Source organism: Macaca thibetana, chromosome 9 (assembly GCF_024542745.1).
Source record: "Macaca thibetana thibetana isolate TM-01 chromosome 9, ASM2454274v1, whole genome shotgun sequence".
NCBI lineage: Eukaryota > Metazoa > Chordata > Mammalia > Primates > Cercopithecidae > Macaca > Macaca thibetana.
In genome coordinates this window covers 121,222,426-121,241,621 of record NC_065586.1, presented here as the reverse complement: position 1 = coordinate 121,241,621, position 19,196 = coordinate 121,222,426, and the positions used below count along the sequence as shown (strand labels likewise).

Genomic DNA, 19,196 nt, shown 5'->3' with positions numbered 1-19,196 from the left:
TTGGAAACAGGGTGTTTGCAGATGTCATCAAGTTAAGATGTCCAGTGACTGATCCTTCCAGAGGGAGGAAACAGATATAGACACAGACACAGAGGGAGAAGGCCACCCGAGGACAAAGGAGAGGCTGGGAATAAGCAGGACGGACGGCAACCATCAGAAGTTTGGTAGAGGCCAGAGAAGGGCCTCCCTGCTGAAGCTTTTCAAGAGAACACGGCTCTGCGGACACCTTGATTTCAGATTTCTGGCTTCCAGAACTCTCTCCAGAGAGAATACATTTCTGTCTTTTTTTTTTTTTTCTTGTGACAGAGTCTTGCTCTGTCTCCCAGGCTAGAGGGCAGTGGCCCGATCTTGGCTCACTGCAGCCTCCGCCTCCAAGGTTCAAGCGATTCTCCTGCCTCAGTCTCCTGAGTAGCTGGGACTATGGGGCCGCACCACCACACCTGGCTAATTTTTATATTTTTAGTAGAGATGGGGTTTCACCATGTTAGCCAGGATGGGCTCAATCTCCTGAAGCCGTGATCCACCCGCCTCGGCCTCCCAAAGTGCTGGGATTACAGGCGTGAGCCACTGCGCCTGGCCGATATTTCTGTCGTTTTTAAGCTACCCAGTTTGTGGTGATTTGTTCCGGCAGCCCTAGAAAAGGAATACATTGTCCCTGTCATACTTGATCTTGCATTTCATGTCCATTTCTGCTGCAGGGAAAACTCTGGATAGGTGAGATGGGAAGTTACACCAACACCGGCAACCACATACCGAGCTCCTGCCATGTGCCAGGCTCGGAACCGGATGTTTACATAATCTATCTCACTGACTCCCGTCAACAATCCTATGAACTAAGGCTCACTATATCCTAAGGCTCACTATATCCTAAGGCTCACTGATTTGCCCAGCACATATTCATCTAACACCCGCCGCTGTGACTGTCTTAGCATGGAATCCCCCCAAAGCAGAAGTAGACAAGGAACATCTTGAGTGCAGGTGGTTTCTGTAGGAGGTGATCCCAGGAAGCAGGAGTGGTGGGTATCGGCGGGTGACTGTGGGCATCAAGGGCTTTGTTATGCTGGGAGCTCTGAGAAGTGTCCAGAATACATCCCAGAACTGTCTTTCCAAAGAGCAGGAGCCCACGGCATTTACCCACCAGCTCCTGCCCCCACCGATGACATTTGCTTCTGGGGTTCCGCACCACCACCCCTCTCCCCACACTTCGGGACTCTGCTTCGGTGCAGTGGGCGGGATACTTCAGTGCAGTGTTGGAGGCGGCTCGGAGCAGAATGCGGAAAGTTGTGCTGCCCGTGCTGAAGGTGTTTGCTGTTGGTAGGACGGGAGTCTGAGCTTGCACCCGACCATTCACCACATCTGCTGCTAAAATCAGAGGTGGGTCAGAGAGATGTGGTGGGGGTGGGACTGGCTCCATGATCTTCGGGGCCCAGTGCAAAATGAAAACGCAGGGCCTCTTGTGCAAAATTACTAAGAATTTCAAGATGTCAGCTGCAGAGCTGAAGAGCACAGGGCTCTTCTAAGTGTAGGGTCCTGTGCAGCTGCACAGATTGCAGCTCCCGAAGCCCTGGGTGCGAGCTCAGGGGCATCTGCTCTAAGCACGTTCCGTGTGCCAAGCATCCTGTAGAATGCTTTACACACACAGTAAATGGTAGTTATTTGTACTGTGCCTTATAACAATCACACTAATTAGTCCGCTTCGGGGGGAATGAATTTAGGCAAATGCATATTACTTCCTCGCTGAGGAGTCCCTAAATCCACGCTAGGACTATCACTCCATAGCTGAGAACTACCTTGAGCCTAAACCAGACAACTTTCAATCTTGCGCAAAGAAGTTTAGCCAGATCTTGAGCGCGGCACAAACACGTTGTTATGGTTTTCCTGATTACCATCTCTAACATCAGAGCAGCACAAATCTCTGGCTTGGCTGATACTTAACATGAACACAGGTTCCCCTGCCTTACTCAGTACAATTCTGCCAAAATACCAGATATGTTATAATTATTTTCTTTCATCAAGAAACCATTCATATGAAATTTGAAAATGATTTGTCAGATCGTTGGGTGTACACTTTGATAGCTTTAAGAACAGTAATTTCTATAGTCCCAGAGAACTGCAGACCTGTCCCTGATCCAGGTCCCTGGTACTTGAATTACTTGGCTCTAAGATGGGTCCACTCACAGGTTCCAAAGACAATCAGGAAGATGGCCCAATGTTGCTAAGAGAGGAGAGCAGACCCTGTGAAAACCAAATGCTACATGTGAAGCTGAATTGGATGCTGGGCTGAGAAAGAAATCTACAAAAGACATTCTGAGACAATTGGGGATGTTTGAATATGGTCTGAGGATTAGCCAGTGGCTCTGCAATCTACCTATAATGAAGGAACAGTTTTTGTTTTTGTTTTTTAGTGTGTCTCAGAGTGACACTTTTGTAAAACATAAGAAAAGTGACTTATTAGGAAGAAGTGAAAAAATACACTAAATGTCAGTCCAGATTTTTTATTATTAGATTTAACAGATCTAAAAGTACTCTGTCAGATGCTATAAAAGTTTCTAAAAGCTTGCTCCATTTTAGAATTCAGCTTGTTGTTGACCTGTGAAAAACAGTCCACAGGTTGGCCGCAGTATGCTGACCACACACTGAACATTACTGAATTTACAGCCATATCGTTAATTTTCATAGTTGTGGCTAAAGACATTAGAGTTTTGTAAAAGGTCTTTCTTTTTAAGAGATAAAAATGCTGAAGTGTTAAGGAGTGAAACACCAAGATGTCTGCAACTTACTTTTAGATGGTTCAGGAAAAAAAGTATCTATGTGTATACAGTGAACAAAAAAACAGCTAATGACACTGTGACCCAATATGAAAAATTGGTGGTAGGCCTATGAGTGAGCATGCATTGCACTCTTCAAATCGACTTTTCTGTAGATTTGGACCATCTTGAAATGAACAGTCAATTCCCTGACTTCAGTGAGTCTGTCCTCCCAGGGGACCTCTGCACTTAAAAAACAAACAAACAAAAACCATCCATGCTCTTCCCTGAAAAATCTACAAACAAGGGCCCCTGTGTGTCAGGTCAGCTGGCCAGCCACTGCTTTATTTCTTCCTGGCACAAATTAGATGTGAGAAGCAGCCTCCAGAGATGCACAGGCCAGGGGGCCGGGTGCCCGCACCTGTCTACAGCCCAGATAGCAGTTGGAGGCAAAACAGCAGAGCCAGGAAAAATCTGGGAAGCCCAGAGACCTGCAGTTTCAACCTGGTCTCCAGCCTACCTGCTGGAGTGACCCAGCCTCACAGCCTCAGTGAGTTCTTCTCTGAAATGCAAGGGCCACTCCAACCAACATGAAACAATGATGCTTTCCAGAGGCAAGTAAGGGCACCATGAATGGTGTCTAATCAAACCTGACATGGGCTCCCCTGGCCAGCTGACCAGATAACCAGGGGCCCTCTTTGTATATTTGTAGATACTCAGGGAAAAGCATGGGCACATTTTTTTTTTTTTTTTTTTTTTTAAGTAGAGAGTTCCCTGGGGAAGACAGGCTCACTGAAGTCAGCTCTGTTATTAGGGTATTTTGCAGGTGCCAAAACTGTAGGTGATATGAGGAGCTTTGTTGTTGTTGTTTTAACTTTCAAAAAAGCTTTTATAGTAGTAAACATAAAATTTACCATTGTTTTACCATCGTAAGCATTTAAGTGTACAGTTCAGTGGCATGAAGGACATTTACCATCTGTGCAACCACCGTCACCATCTACCATCCATCTCCTGTTTTGTTTTTTTGGGGTTTTTTTTGAGACGGAATCTCACTCTGTCCGGTTCAAGCAATTCTCCTGCCTCAGTCTCCCAAGTAGCTGGAACTACAGGTGTGCACCACTACGCCCGGCTAATTTTTCTTTTTTTTTTTCTTTTTATTGTATTTTTAGTACAGACGGGGTTTCACCATGTTGGCCAGGCTGGTCTGGAACTCTTGGCCTCAAGTGATCCACCCACCTCAGCCTCCCAAAGTGCGGGGATAACAGGCATGAGCCACCACGCCTGGCCATCACCTCCTGAACTTTTGCATCTTCCCAAACTACAACTCTGTACCCATTAAACAATAACTCCTCATTGCCCCCTCCTGGCCCCTGGCAAATGCCATTCTACTCTTACACTTCTTCAGACTCAGTTTCTTCTTTCATTTAGTAAAAGAGGGTCCATTGCTGACTAACGGGATTGTTTTCTGTATGTGGAGGCCTTCTTACCAACATGTGATTGAGTTTATTGTAGAGAAAGGTAATAGGAAATGGGATTGTTCAAAGAAATGAGATGGAGACAAAACTGGATGAGGGTTTCATACTGAGTGTCCCATCCGCAGGCCTCAGCAGCCCTGCCACCGATCTGCCCGATTCTTTCGCATCAAGAAGTTATCTTGCGAGCCATTTCCATGCTGTAGATCTGCTGGGCCTCTCATGGCTTTCCCTCTGTCGCCGGTGGCATGGCTTCTCATAACACCGCCGACGCCTAATGTCCTCAACGAGCCCTTCCATAGTTAGGATTCTGTTTAGGGTCCTGTATGCACTCGTTCCCTTCCTGTGCCATCACAGTCCCGGCGATGACCTTCAGATGTTTGGCCATGACTTTGGATTTAAGTCTTTACTCTGGAGAGCCTGGCGCGCTCAGTACCTAGTGGACCTTGGGATCAGGAGCTTTTGACCATGAAGCTAATTCTGGTTGGAGCTGAATCATTTCCTACGATAATGGAGCTCTTTCCTCCATGTGCAGCAGCTGCCGGGAGGCTGCCATTCCATCTCTGTCCCATGCTTGGTCATTCTCAGCAGTAATCCCATCGTGGCCTCACTACTGGTCCCACTGAGTCAGTAGCCTGTGTGATTCCGGCTTTAGTTACCATTGCTGACTTGTCTGAGGTCTGCATGTCACGGGCCTGCCCTGCTGCAGTGTAGGAAAATTAACATTCCATGGGTGGACTCACTGCACATGCAAGGTGGTGGCCTAGTGAGAGGCCAGGGGGCTTCTTAGACTCATGTTCGTTTCTATGTGACTCCATGGGCTGACAATGAAGACTGCTTGGCTTTACCACTTTGTGTTCTACGGTGCAAGGATGGGGTCTTTTTAATCTAAATGAATGTAATCAGAACCAGCTACACAGTTTGTGGGGCCCAGTGCAAAATGAAGATGCAAAGTCCCTTGTTCAAAATTATTAAGTCCGGGCCCAGTGGCTCATGCCTGCAATCTCAACACGCTGGGAGGCCGAGGGAGGAGGATCACTTGAGGCCAGGAGTTCAAGAGCAGCCTGGACAAGATAGCAAGACATCATCTCTACAAAAAATTAAAAATTTAATAAAACATTTTTAAGACGGTGACAGCAAAGCCAAGTTCTCCCTTTAGAGCATAGGGTCACATGCCTGGGAAGCCAGGCTCAGTACCTAATCTTTCTGGGAGTTTCACCTTTCCCACAGACAACTGTGGAATCTTAATCCCTACTTCACAGTATTATGAGGCTTAAATGAGATAATACTTGAGCCAATGCAGTTTCCCTGGGATGCTCTCTCCTTGGAGATAGTGACCAGCTGGGGTTAATCTCTGTATCCAGGGTCCAGCCTGGGCCAGGAACGGAGCAGACCTTCCTTCAATGTTTGTTGAGTAGTAGTTGCACGGTATGTTTGCTGATTTCTTCTGGATGTTACAATACAGATTCACTTGTGTCTGTGGATCAATGTGTTTGCTTTTGTTTTCCTAGGACCTGTAGTCACTGTTTTTCAAAAGGGCTCAGGCAGAGTATGTGTGTGTGTGTGTTTAATTAAAAAATAAAAGTGATGGGCTTAAACCCAAATGCCAATTAAATCCTGAAACTGACAGCTTCAACCACTCCGATCTGCACCCCTTACTGCGTACGTCGGGCATGAGCACAGTCTTGCTCTGTCGCCAGGCTGGAGTGCAGTGGCGTGATCTCGGCTCACTGCAACCTCCGCCTCCCTGGTTCAAGCAATTCTCCTGCCTCAGCCTCCTGAGTTGCTGGGATTACAGGCGCCCACCACCATGCCCAGCTAATTTTTGTATTTTTTTAGTAGAGATGGGGTTTCACCATGTTGACCAGGATGGTCTCGATCTCCTGACTTCATGATTCGCCCGCCTCGGCCTCCCAAAGTGCTGGAATTACAGGAGTGAGCCGCCTTGCCCGGCCGAGCCTAGGATTTTTAATGCATATTTGGAAAGGGCCATGGCATCTATAAAGGCAATATGTATTCACTGATTTGAATTAAGTATGAATCATATAGTGATTATATTATAGCCAAAGAGAGCACTGTTATTCTATAAAACATTGCAGCAAAATTCCCACTTCCACTGAGGACAGCAACTGAGAGCTTCAGATAATTGTGGTTCTGAAGTGAGCTGAACCCTGAATAACAGAGATAGGTGAGTAACAATACAGTTAAGTCCAACTCCCAGTAACTCTCGCTGCACAGACCCTTGAAATACTCAAGTGCACACAACTAGTCCATTTTATTGCACAAAACAGTTACAATAAAAGGACCCACTATTATCTAGGGCCACTATCTTTTTTTTCAACAGCCATTGGTTCCTGGAAATGAAATAGGAAAGATAGGAAACTGAGAAATAAGAACCTCGGTTAGAGGTCTTTGATTGTAGCAGGGGGAGGCATGCTGTGATGTAGCCGCAGTCTGGTCCCACGGGCCTTTTTCAGCCCCTGGGTTCCTATAGACATCAGAAGTGCTCCCGAGGAGGTATAAAGTAGGGAAGGAATTATGCCATCCTGTTTAAAGGCTGCCAGACGGAAGAAAATAAGTGCCTTACAAACTCAATGCTCCACACTGGGGCTGTGGATCTCCTCTCTTTTTTTTTCATTACTTTTTTTTCTTTTTTGAGATGGAGTTTCACTCTTGTTGCCCAGGCTGGAGTGCAATGGCCCAATCTTGGCTCACTGCAACCTCCACCTCCTGGGTTCAAGCGATTCTTCTTCCTCAGCCTCCCCAGTAGCTGGAACCACAGGCGTGTGCACCATGCCTGGCTAATTTTTTGTATTTTTAGTATTTTTAGTTTCACCATGTTGACCAGGCTGGTCTCAAACTCCTGACCTCAGATGATCTGCCCACCTTGGCCTCCCAAAGTGTTGGGATTACAGGTGTGAGCCACTGCGCCGGGCCAAGGGTTCCCATTTCTCCACATCCTCCTCAATACATGTGGGTTTTTTTTTTTCTCTTTTGTTGATAAAAGCCATCCCTGTGAACATGAAGTAGTAACATGGTGGTTTTGATTTGCATTTCTCTAATGACCAGTAAGGCAAACCATCTTTTCATGTGCCTACTGGCCGTTGGCCATTTGTCTACCTTCCTTGGAGAAATGTCTACAGAGTCTTTGGCCATTTCTGAATTGGGTTTTTTGTTTGCAACATCTTAAAAAAAAAAAAGTATGAAATAATTCACATGTTGGAGGCAAATGAGCATCACATTTTAAAATGCAGGTAAATTGAAGTGAGAAACAATTTTCAGCTCTCAGGATGCCTTGCTTTTAATGTTTTCAAAACAAATAATACATTAATAATACTTTCTCTTCCGGGCGTGTGGCTCACACCAGTAATCCCAGCACTTTGGGAGGCCGAGGCGGGCCGATCACGAGGTCAGATCAAGACCATCCTGGCTAACACGGTGAAACCCCGTCTCTACTACAAAAAAAAAAAAAAAAAAAAAAAAAAAAAAAATTAGCCGGACATGGTGGCGGGCACCTGTAGTCCCAGCTACTCAGGAGGCTGAGGCAGGAAAACGGCGTGAACCCAGGAGGCGAAGCTTGCAGTGAGCCGAGATCGCGCCACTGCACTCCAGCCTGGTGACAGACTGAGACTCCGTCTCAATAATAATAATAACAAACAACAACAATAATACTTAATGCAGTGTAATTATAATAATAATGATACTTTCTCTTTTTTTGAGACGGAGTTTCGCTCTGTCGCCCAGACTGGAATGCAGTGGTGCAATCTCGGCTCATTGCAACCTCCGCCTCCCTGGTTCAAGCGATTCTGCTGCCCCAGCCTCCCAAGTAGCTGGGATTACACGCGCACGCCACCAGGCCCAGCTAATTTTTGTATTTTTTTCTTTTTTATTAGAGACGGGGTTTCACCGTGTTAGCCAGGATGGTCTTGATCTGACCTCGTGATCGGCCTGCCTCGGCCTCCCAAAGTGCTGGGATTACAGGCGTAAGCCACCGCGCCCGGCCAAGAACATATTAATAATACTTTCCAAGTCTGAATTCAAATTTATAGAACGCGTGAAAGTGAAGGAATGATACGGAAAATCAGGCTTTTTGTGGTTTCTTCCTGAGAAGGCCACTCAGAACCAAAGACTTCTGTGAAATAAGGAAGCAGAATATCTTTATTTGTAGTTCTTATAGTTTATGCCTAAGAAACTCGGAAGAACAGGTACTGGTAACCTGGTAGCCCGGCGGTGGCCGCGGTTTGTTTATAGCCAAAACCTAGTTGAGGCGCCATGCCCTTGAGGCAAAACTGCTGAAGAGGGAAGCGCCCTGAAGATCAGTTTGTGGAGATCCAGGGTTGCCAGAAGAAAAGACAACCGTGAGTGCATGTGCGAGGATTCCTCTATGGAAGCGCAGCCCGGTGCGCCCCTCAGTTGGCCTGGCCAGGCCCTACGAGGGCCACGCGAAAACCGTGCGGCGGGATTCTTAGTGACCGCATTACGTGGACCTGCGGTCAAGAAAGGCCTGGTCCGCGCTGCCCTCACAGGTAGGCGGTCTTCAATCACGTTTTAAAATCTTGTTGAGTGATTAAGCTATCATCTATAGTCCCGGCCCCTCCACTGCAGGTCGCTCAGGCCGCACCTGGTGCACTTTGGCAAACAAGCCCCGCGGCGGGCTGGGGCAGGATTTAAGAAATGTTTAATAAAGACTGGGAGGCCTGGAGCAACGCTCTTTGGGATGCAGAAAAGGGTCGCGCGGCTCAGTGGCCTCTCCTCCGGCCCCCTGGCCCTGGCTCTAAGTTTCCTCGGCTCTGCAGGGCTCGGGGCACTCAGGGATGGAGGAGGCCACACGGGGCGGCTGGGTTCGCGGAATGGCGGTCCCTGCGGCCTCCAAAGGCCGGACCCCAGACCCCTCCCACTCCTTTCCTGCTCGACATCTCAATCCAGTTCCTAATATCTCAATAGGGTTTTTAAACAAATCGATCTTAAGGGCTCAGTTCAGCCCACCCAGGGATTCTGGGAGGATGCACGCCGAACTCAGGGTAGTGAGAAGAGAGTTTGGGGGGCCCTGGGGCACAGGGAGAAGACCCCACACTCCGCGGCCACCAGCTCCCTTCCGGAGACGGCGCTCGGACGTCGCGGGTCACAGGCAGGGAATTTAGCCCAGGTGCTCGTTGGGCCGCGAGCGGTCGCTGGGCCTGGTTCCCCAGGCTCGGTGTGCAGACTCCAACCTCGAGACGTCAGGACGGCGTGAGCTCCGGGCCGCCGCGCAAGCCTAGGACCCCGAGCCGCGGGCCCCCACGCTGCAGCGCGCCTCCCTCCTCGAGGCCCGGGGCTCCGACCCAACACAGGGCTTCTCAAATGCCCCTGCGAGATACAGGCAGCAAGAGGGAACCTTTTCTTTCTTTTCTTTTTTTTTTTTTTAAATGTGTAAGAATGTTTTGCTTCTTTTAGGGCACAGCACTGCTGCAACTTGCAGCACAGAGGGCCCCTTCCCTGCGCACCCACAGCGGTCGCCGCCTCTCCGGCACGGTCTCCCGGATCTGGATTTGGGGAGCGCAAGTGCCCCCTGCGGCCGGCCCGCGCCTGACCCCGCGGGCCTGAGAAGGCAGAAGCGGCCGGTGCGGGGGCCCAGGAGGAAGTTGGAGCCCGGGGGCCGGGAAGGGGGCTGGTCGGCGCCGCTGGCTGGGCGGGGCCCCACGGGGCCGGGGCCACCCGGGGCTCGCGTTCCCCCACGTGGCCGGCAGCCCGGTACCCCACGTGGAAGGGGCGGAGGAGGATGAAGGGCGAGGGGAGCAGCGGACCCCGAGCCACCGCGACAGGACCCCGGCCCCTGCTACCGAGGCCCCCGCGCTTCCCCAGGGCCTCCCGGGCGGGGCCGGGCCAGGGAGTGCCCGCCGCGCCCGGCCCCTGGCCCTCCCGCCCGCCGCGCCTGTGTGCACTTTCGCGGAGCCACTAATCCCCCGAGAGAGCCGATTTGTAGTGAGGAGTATCTGGAGGGGGCGAGGCCGGCCCATGTGGGGTTGTGTCATTGGTTTGCAAAGAGAGACCCCGCCTTTGCCCCCCCCCAAAAAAAGGGAGCGAGGAGTGAGCGAGCGGCGACCCTCACCTCGCCTCCCGCCTCGCTCCTGCGCAGCCGGCGGGCACCGGGAGCTGCGGCCAGCGCCGCTTCTTTCCTTTCCTTTTCTCTCCGTTTTCCTCCTCCTTCCCCGGAGGAGAAAACAAATAAAGAAGAGCAAATAGCCGGGAGGCGCTCGGCATCCAGGACGTTCCCTCCCCCGATCCAAGTTGGAATTAGCATCCTCTCGGGGGTGAGCGCGGCGCGGGGCGGGCGCGGGCCGGGGACCCCCAGCGCAGCCCCCTCTCGGCGGGCGGGAGGGCGCAGGGCCGGGACGCGGGGGGAATTGGGAACCGGGTGGGCGGAGGAAGGGGGTGGGGTGGGTGGGGAAGTAGGAAGAGGCTCGGCGGCGAGGGGAGGAGGTGGAAGGGAAGGGAGGGGTAGGGTGGGGAGAGGAGGGGAACGGAGGGAGGGTGGGGAGGGCGGGAGGGGGAGGGGCGGGGAGCTGGAGAGATTAAGTTTTTGTGTGTGTGTCCCTGTGTGCGTGTGTCATTTTAAGGTGGCTCGGGAGCGGCCCGGAGGAGCCGGCGGCGGCCCGAGGAGCGAGGGACCGAACCGGGAGCCATGCCGCGCTGAGGGGGGGCCGCACAGCCGCCGCCACCGCCACCGCCGCCGGGTGGGGTGGGAGGGGCGGGAGCCGCCGCCGCCGCCGCCTCCAGGGTGGGCGCCTTTCGCCGTGGACGCCGACCGTCCGGGACGAGGTAAGGGGGGCCCCGGGGGAGGGCTGGGGCCGCCGCCGCCCCCGCCTCACCTGCGGCCGCGGGCTGGGGGCGCCGCGCCCGCGCCTCACTGCGCCACTCAGGGAGGAGGAGGAGGAAGAGGGCGAAGGACACGGAGCCGGCATCCGAGGACATCTTTGGTCCGTGCCCCCGGCCCCGCGTCCCCCCTCAGCGACCGGGGGTGGACGCTGGCTCGGGGGTCCCCGCCCGCCCCCGCCACCGATTGCGCCCGCTGGCCGCCGTTTGCGCCAGGATTTTTGTTGTTGTGATGAGAGTTGATGAATGCGAAGTAGGCGGTCACCTTCCTTCCCATCAGGGTTGGAAAAAAAAAAAAAAGAAAGAAACCCCGAGCGCGGCGGCGTCCAGAGGGCAGCGGCGGCGGCGGCGGCGTCTCGGCGACGGTTCCCTGGTCGCCCCCGGCTCCTGCTCCCTGAGCCCGGTGGGTGCGCGCTCGGGGGCCGCCGGCGACCCAGGCCGAGCGCGCGACGCGCCGCGGGGACAATACGGCTGGATCCCCGGGGAACAGGAGTCCGAGCGCGCCGGGGTGCGGCGGGCCTTGCGCCTACGAGGCGGGGGGGGCGGCGCGGAGAAGAGGGGTTCCATGGGGAAGTCGGGGCGCGAGCGGCTCGCGGTCCCCAGGGGCGCTGCCCCTGCCGGCGGGGGATCCCGCGCGGCGCCCCGGGAGCGCAAGTGAAAGACGGGAAAGGAGGCGAAGTGGAACCCTTTTGTTTTGCCGGCCCCGCATTGTTGGCTCCTCCGGGCAGCCGGGCCACATCTGCTGCCGCTGCCGCCGCCGCCACTGCCGCGCGGGGCTCGGCCCGCCAAAGTCGCGGCGGGGCGGGGGGCCTGGGCGGGCCGGGCGGCGGGCGCGGGCGGGGGCCGGGCGGGCCGGGCATTTCCTCTGCCCGGCCGCGCTCCCGCGGGCACCACTTCCTCCTCGCCCGCCGCCGCCGGGAGCCCGGCCCGCCCGCCTCCCCCACCTTCCCCGCCCGGGCCGCACTTTTCGGGTGGGGCGAATCAAAAAGAAAAAGTTTAGCAGGAGGGGCCGGCTAGGGCGCGCCCCGGGCGGCGGGGATCCTGTGCGGCGCGGGGACAGCCGGGCCGCCGCGGTCCCTCCTCCTCCCAGCCCTCCGCGGCGCCGGACGGCCCCGCGCGGCCGAGGGGAAGCGCCTTTCTTTCTCTCTCTCGCGCTGCCCCCAGCGCCCCGGGCGAGTTGGACAGAGGCGCGCGGGAGCCGGGGCGTGCCTGGGCCTTTCTCCGGCGGGAGGCCCAGCGGCGTGGCGGGTCGCCTGCAGCCCACGCCGCGCCCTGGGGCTCGGAGGCCGCGGGCCCAAGAGCTCGGCTCGGTCACCGCGGGCCGCGCCGAGACACACACGCGCGCACACACTCCCTCCCGTGGCTCGCTTTCCGCCGGCGACGACGGTCGCGGACACGGAGTGAGCGTGTGCGCGCGAGTGTTTGTGGTTGTCCCCCCTCCCCCCGCCCGGTACTTTTTCCGGAGGCGGCCCAAGCGGCAGTTGGCTGCAGAGGACCCCACGTTTAGGATTTTATAGGGAAGAGGAGGAATTTTTCGTAGAAATCCCCGCTCTGCGTGCTCGCGGTGGAGGCTGCTGGCAATGGCCTACGTCGTCACACCGGGCTTTCTTGCCCTGTCCGGGGTAAACAATCCTTCTGTGTATTTACCCCCTTTTTTCTTTAAAGATTGGAGATCGGGTTAAGTTCTTAGAGAGTCTGATGCGAGTGGCTGGAAGGATAGACAAGAGAATTCTATTCTATAAATATGCATTGGGAATTTAAAATGCTAAACGCCTTATTTGCAATTCTGTTGGATATTCTAGAGACTGGTATATTTTTATCTGACATGGATAATTTTGAGGGGACGTTATATTTTGGGGAAGTTTACAAAGTGATTCTTTCTGCCTTTCTAACTTGGGCGAAATATATCGACTCATACCACTCTTTCAAAAAAGATAGCTTTCTCTGCTAGGTGTTTGGGTTCGAAGACAGTTTAAAAATTACCTCGTGTTCAGTACCTAAGATTGCTGTTTTGCCTCGAGGGTTTTCCAAGTAGAAGTGGGTAGTTTTCGTGTACTTTGAGGATTCTGAGGTTTTTAACCTCCCCCCCCTTTTTTTAAAAATATAAATCTTTTCTATTTTGAAGTAATGAGACTTTAAAGGATCTTATTTTTATAATCACTTGATTTCAAAGGATACTTCTTACAGCAATTATAAAGTAATAGTCAAAATGCTAATTAAACATTTTCAGTCATAGCTGCTTTAATATTGAAACAGAATTTTTTTCTTTAGCAGAGACTGTATCATAGAGTTGAAACACTAAATATTCTTTTGTCTGGCATCAGATATCTGAACTGCTCTGACATTCTCCTGAAAAACCCCTAGTGCCCTTTTTATTGCCCCCAAAAGAAAAGTTAATGAGATGGTAGATTTCAAGCAAAAAAAGCAGGCCCTCTTTCTTGCAAAATATGCTTAGAGTTGCCATTGAAGTTGGATGTTAGCCGTGAATGCACTTGCCTTTAATGAAACCAGTTTAATCGTTCACACTTGATCAAGTATAACACGAGCAAACAAAGGAAATAAGCCAGCATATTTCTGTAGAGTGTAAGTGTTGATGTTGGGTCACCCCCTCCCCCCACCCTGCCCCCCGGTAAAAAGGAGAGAGGGTTGAAGGCAAAGGGAATTTATGGCGCTGATTGGTTTTTTGTGCCCCAGGGGTAGGGGACCCCAGTTACATCCCTTTGGAAAGCAGTTATTAGAGGGAATTAAAAGATCTTGGGTTTGGAGCTTGTTTTGAACCTGACTAGGTGGTTTGGGTTTAATTCTTTTTCCTGTTTAGAAAGATAAGGTAGAGTGCCCGAGTCCCACCACTCTTTTTTTTTTTTAACACCAACTTGACAACCCCCTCTCTAATTGTACCTTAATAAGAGTCTGCAGGTTGAATGCAGAACCCTGTGAGTTATTTACGGTTTCTCCTGGGAGCTTTGAAACTGACCCTTGAATGGGTGTTCTCCTGCAGGGAGGAGCAGGGTGAATTACCTTTTCTTAACTGATTTTAAAAAGCCTTATTGTCCCTAAAAATCATTTCCTTGCATGAGTTGCAATTTATGTGTGGAACTGTATCATCAATTCAGTGAAGAGAGAGATACTCGTAAAGTATGTCTCTCTAAAGTTCAGAAAGTAAGAACGTTTGGCTACTTAAAAACAAACACTAGTGCCATTGTAAAAACACACCAGTGACATACTTGGTGAGATATTTTGGCCTTTTGAGACTGGGGCACACCTGTTCCTGTCCCTGCCAAGTTGTGTGTGCTTTCCCTGCCATTGTTAATCTGGTCGTGTACACAAGATGAAACAGTAAAACTTGCTATCTGTATAATTATTAACTAGTTTGTCAGTTACCCTTTCAGAGAATAATCAATAACTTTGCTCTTAACTTTTAAAATTCTGGATATTTTACTTTGTAAGTCTGGAAAGTGTTTCAAAGAGAGATTAAATGAAACAAACAAACAGCAACAACAAATGACAAAACCAGAAAATCAACCTGCAACTTTTTAGTTTCTGAGTAACTAACGACAAGGTAAAGAAATGATGACTGTATGTAGTATGTACTGAACAAGCAGTGCACTGGATTTTAAAATGATATTTTTATTGCTACCATTGCCGTTAAAATACAAACGGCTCACACTATTTGAAATCCTTGAGATTCACGGATTGAAAGAAAACCGAAAAGGGGACACCTCTGAGGGAGCAGCCCTGCTGAGATCTAGCACCAGAATGCCATTTGCCAACAGTTCACTAACATCATGAATCATTTTTGAAAGCAAAGTTATACCCTTTGCACTTAACGCGTTCCCTCAATGGAAAAAATTTAAAGAGTTTACAGCAATGGTAGAATGGTGGCCCCAGTTGTCATTTTTTACCACTGTCATTTCCATAGAGAGGGGCTGCCGTCATAATGTATGTGCGTGCAGCCTGGGTCCCTCTGTTCATCTATCAGGGAAAAGCAGCAGCCCTAGTGTCCTGTGGCCCTGAATCAGGCCACAAATATGTATTCATACAGCTCATGGTGGGAAGGGACATTTATCAGTTGGGCAGGGCACAGCTCAGGTAATATTTCCACTTTGGGATGGTAGGTCTGTTACACAGGGTGGAACACATTTTTGTAGTAACTAAAAAATAAGAGGGCAGTTTGTCCCTGGAAAAAGAAGTATTTGTACTTAAGTGACCCATGTGGTGAAATCTCGGGGTGTCTTTTCCCCCAATAATCTTTCTGTGAATTGCTAGGTGAGGAATGCTTGTGTGAACTTTCCCTGCTGAAAACTTTTAGTGGGCACATGAAATGCTGGAATGAATACCTCTTAGAGACTGCGCCACCCGGGCAAATATCAGTTTTCTCCCTTACAGCTGGTAAGCATGTCCTAATTTACACTGCTGTGAGTTAAAGTTACAGCACTCCTGGAAAGAAGGGAAAATGCAAGGCGTCTCCTCCCCACCTCATCTTTTGAAGTTAATTTTCATTCAAGTCTGTGTTTGATGGAATATGTATCAAAGACTTATGAAAGGGTTTTTCTTTTTTAATCCTATCTCGGGGTTTGGAAAATTATATTTAATAATTGCTAAAAACTTCAGAACCATTTTAAAGGTGTTCAGTGGCTCTTTTGATCATGATTTAATGGAGAGTATCCAAAAGCCATCAATGTGACTCTAATGATATTCACAAATGAATGTTTGGGCATAATCTGGAGTTTGCTTTTAGCTATCATTATTAATGTTTAAAGCCTAAATTATGGCTGCATTTGGGCATTCAGAACTTCGCCTGTGAAAAGAAGGGCTTTGCACATTGTGTAAAAAAAAAAAGGGGGGGGGATTCACAAATGAATACAGAATGTACAATAGGGAGAGAGCCAGGCCATTGTTTGTGTGGAATGTTGACCATGGGAGCCAAGGGTTAGTTTCGCCTTCATTCTTCTAACTGCTGGAGAACACAGAAACTTCAGGAGCTGCGCACAGGATGGGAACCAGGGGCACATTCATCTGTCTTTGCCGGGCATGGAGATTTGGTCTGCCCCCTTTCCAGAGTTTTTCTTAGAAGGTGGTCTTTTCTGGACTGCTGAGGAACGTCGTGTGCTTTCTCTTCTCAGTAATCTGCTTTTCTGAGGAACGATTTTAACAGCAGATAGTAGAGTTCCTCAAGGAAAGTGTAAACAGACCTTTTCTACCCCCTCGAAATGTGATTTTAGGAAATGATATTCAACTTCAGAAAGGAGGCATCTTAAGTCACAGGAAGAAGTTGTGTTTATTTTTACTCCTCTCCTGACTTTAAAGTAGTCTTTAATCTGTTGGTAGCATTAGGGGGAACGCAGCTAAAATAAGTTTTTGCTGGATGTTCATGTTTTGTGTAGCTGCTGCCATTTGGGAAAAAGCTCCTCCCCCGTTCACAAAGCCCTTCTCCTTCCACGTGGGAGCTGAGGTCCCAAAGTGGAACCAGCTCTATAGCTTAAGGGAGGTGCATTCCTGGCCCCTCACTTTTTAACCCTCACCTTAAGTGGAATATGTAGATAATATGGAGATCATTAACCATTTTTGGTGTCTGAAGCCTGTTCAGTTTTTTAGCAACTACACTCGGTGAGCACCAGTGGCAGTTTGCATGTATATGTGCCTAGTCCCTCCCTCAGTGAATGTTTCAGAGGTGCCCTGCTTTAGCTGTTTACCTAACTAAATGTAACAGATGGTTGCCTAGAGTTGGCTTAATATTCACAAAAATTGTGATGAAATCGTTGGGATCTTATGAATGGGACAAGTGATGATTTTGGTTCTGTAGAGAATTGTGACTTTTGTCCTAGGTAATAATAGAGGCTTCGTTTCTCCCAGAGATCGGTTGGGGTTTAAAGGATGGGAACCCTGAGTAGCTGCTGTTGTCTGCCCCGATCCTGGTGGTGACCAGTGTTGCCTTTGGTTTTTGTTGCCTTCTGTGAGTCCAGAAAAACCCTGGAGGCGGGGGTGAGGGGGAGAGGGAGGGCTGGACTTTTCATCCGTGGGGTTCTAAAAATCCTTCTCACTTATAAAATACAAAAATATGTACCTTCCATTGTATTGCTGATTTGTGCTTCCTCCAAAGCTCTCCTCTGATCAGCAGAAATGTGCTTCTTGCATTAAAACAAATTCTTAATTATGACTAAAAGAAACTGTCAGCTGCCTTAAAGATTGTCTGGAAATAGTGGCAATATTTCTGTGTCTCATTCCAGCCCACATTGTGGCAGAAGCCTGGAGGGGCCACGTTAAAGGATGTGTCCCAGAGACAGTGTGTGTAGGTCTTCCTGCAGCACAAGCGAACTCAGGGCTTGTAAAGTCCAGCTTATCGTGGCTGTGCTCCAGCCATGCCTGAAATCTGGCCTCCAGCAATCTGTCCAGGCCCAGGACAAACAAAAACTTCATTATGGAGTCACGGAATCTGAGGAAGTTTCTCTGGAAGGAACCGAAGACCTAGACCATGGAGGGAGATCAACTCCTCTGGCCTAATGGGGCTTTTCTTTTTCCAAGATGGAATTTTAAAATCTTACCTATAAAATTAGGCTAGCAAAGAATTATTTTATAGGTGCAAGTGGCCAGAGTCTAACCTGGAAATGATAGTGTTGTACCTGCCCCAGCTGTGTGTGTGGCAGGGGGAGGGTGGAGAGGGGAAATGAGAGATGAAGAGTTTGGAGGGGAAAACAGAGCATTCGAGGTTTCTCTGCTGGAGGGGGTGAAAGGCCAGGAGTTTGTGCACCTTTCCTTGTAAATGAACTCTAGCTGTGAGTTTATTCTTTTGCTGATGGATAGTCTTTAGTGCAGTCTGGAAGTGCAAACAAAGTCGGCTTATCCGCTGCTTGTTCAGGTCCAGGGAGGCCAAGGGAAGGGGTGGGGGTGGTTCTTGCAAATGCATCTGGATCCTGGACACCCCACTTGGGGTTGCTGCAGCCAGCTCCCAGGCCTGCCCACCTGGAGTACAGCCAGAGCCAGCAGCGGGCAGGGCCCGAGAGAGCGCTTAAAGCCATGTCTCAGGAATGGTTGAGGGAACTGAGAATGTTCAGCCTGGAGTGGAGACGCCCCTGGGGAGCCCAACATTGTCCTCCGTGTGGTCATGTGGCCTTACTCCGCTCGGAACAGGGAGGCCTTGCTGTTGGAGCTGCCGGGCCAGATGGGCTGCGTGGGCTTCTGGCACAGGCAGGACTTGGCTGACCATTGGCTCCCAGTGACGGCCAAGGCGCCGCAAACACCAGAGACCCTGATGGGAGACTCAGGCTTTGAAAGCACCTCCTAATGAGCTGGGGAGGATACTGTGTTTTCTTCCCAGTGGGAGTGACCAATAATCTTAAAAGTTTTTTCCCTTTCTCCAGACGTTCAGCTGTGGTCGGCACTCTGGATGGCTCTATCTGCCCTGCGGACTGGATGGAGCTAGAGGCTCAGGGTAGATACCCAGCTGACCCGACATTTCCTACCCATATTCCCTGTTCCCTAGTGTTTCAGGAGCATGCAGAGACAGACCTGATTCTTGTATATCAGGGCTTTCGGATTACGGAATAGAAGTCACACTAGGAGGGCAATCAATAAAGAGTATATTTTGCTATACAGATACCAGTATGCACATATAAGTGCCTACAAGTAAAATCTGGAATGGTTTTGATCTTAAAAACATTTCACAGTCATTAATCTTCACGACGCTCCTGCGGGCTGGGTAAATAGAGCAATTCCTATTTTATGCCAGGAAGAAATATTGAATCGCCTCCCCCAAGTCATAAAGAGGCTGTTTTCCTCCTTGTTCCTGTGACTTGCGGTGTGGGGGGCCTGGGGCGCCGGGAACCCCTGCGATCAGCTCAGACTGACTCCAGGACGACTTCCGGTGTCCTGCGCGACCTTCTGCTGCGGGGAGGGCCAGCCCGACACACCTGGCCGCCTTCTACCTGGAGAGGGCGGGGTCTCCTGCATTTCCCGGACCGCGGGGGTGCCCCACCCTGCTGCGAGGACGGGCCTCCTGGCGTCCGGGCTTCCGGGGTCCCGGAGTTCCTGGCTCCCGAGCCCCAGGTGAAGCCCCCTCCATGCCTGGGGTCCGCCCCTCTCCTCCCGGCGGGTGGACCTGGAGGCTCCGCCCCCGCGGGCCCGAACA

At 50.8% G+C, this 19,196-nt stretch overlaps 1 protein-coding gene and 1 pseudogene across 4 annotated transcripts in view; one reads left to right on the top strand and one right to left on the bottom strand.

Moving 5' to 3' along the window:
- Positions 1–3,566: 3,566 nt before the first annotated feature.
- LOC126962587 (28S ribosomal protein S21, mitochondrial-like) lies at positions 3,567–5,300 on the bottom strand (annotated as a pseudogene).
- Positions 5,301–10,257: 4,957 nt separating this feature from the next.
- Positions 10,258–19,196, top strand: part of CTBP2 (C-terminal binding protein 2) — a 173,287-nt gene continuing 164,348 nt past the window's right edge. Inside the window, exon 1 of one of the 4 annotated variants that reach the window (XM_050803755.1) lies at positions 10,258–10,509. The gene's annotated coding sequence lies outside the window, so the exon portion shown is untranslated. Of the gene's footprint in view, positions 10,510–11,099; positions 11,475–12,209; positions 12,694–19,196 lie in introns of those variants that run through there. The other 3 variants (XM_050803756.1, XM_050803760.1, XM_050803757.1) reach the window with 3 other exon arrangements.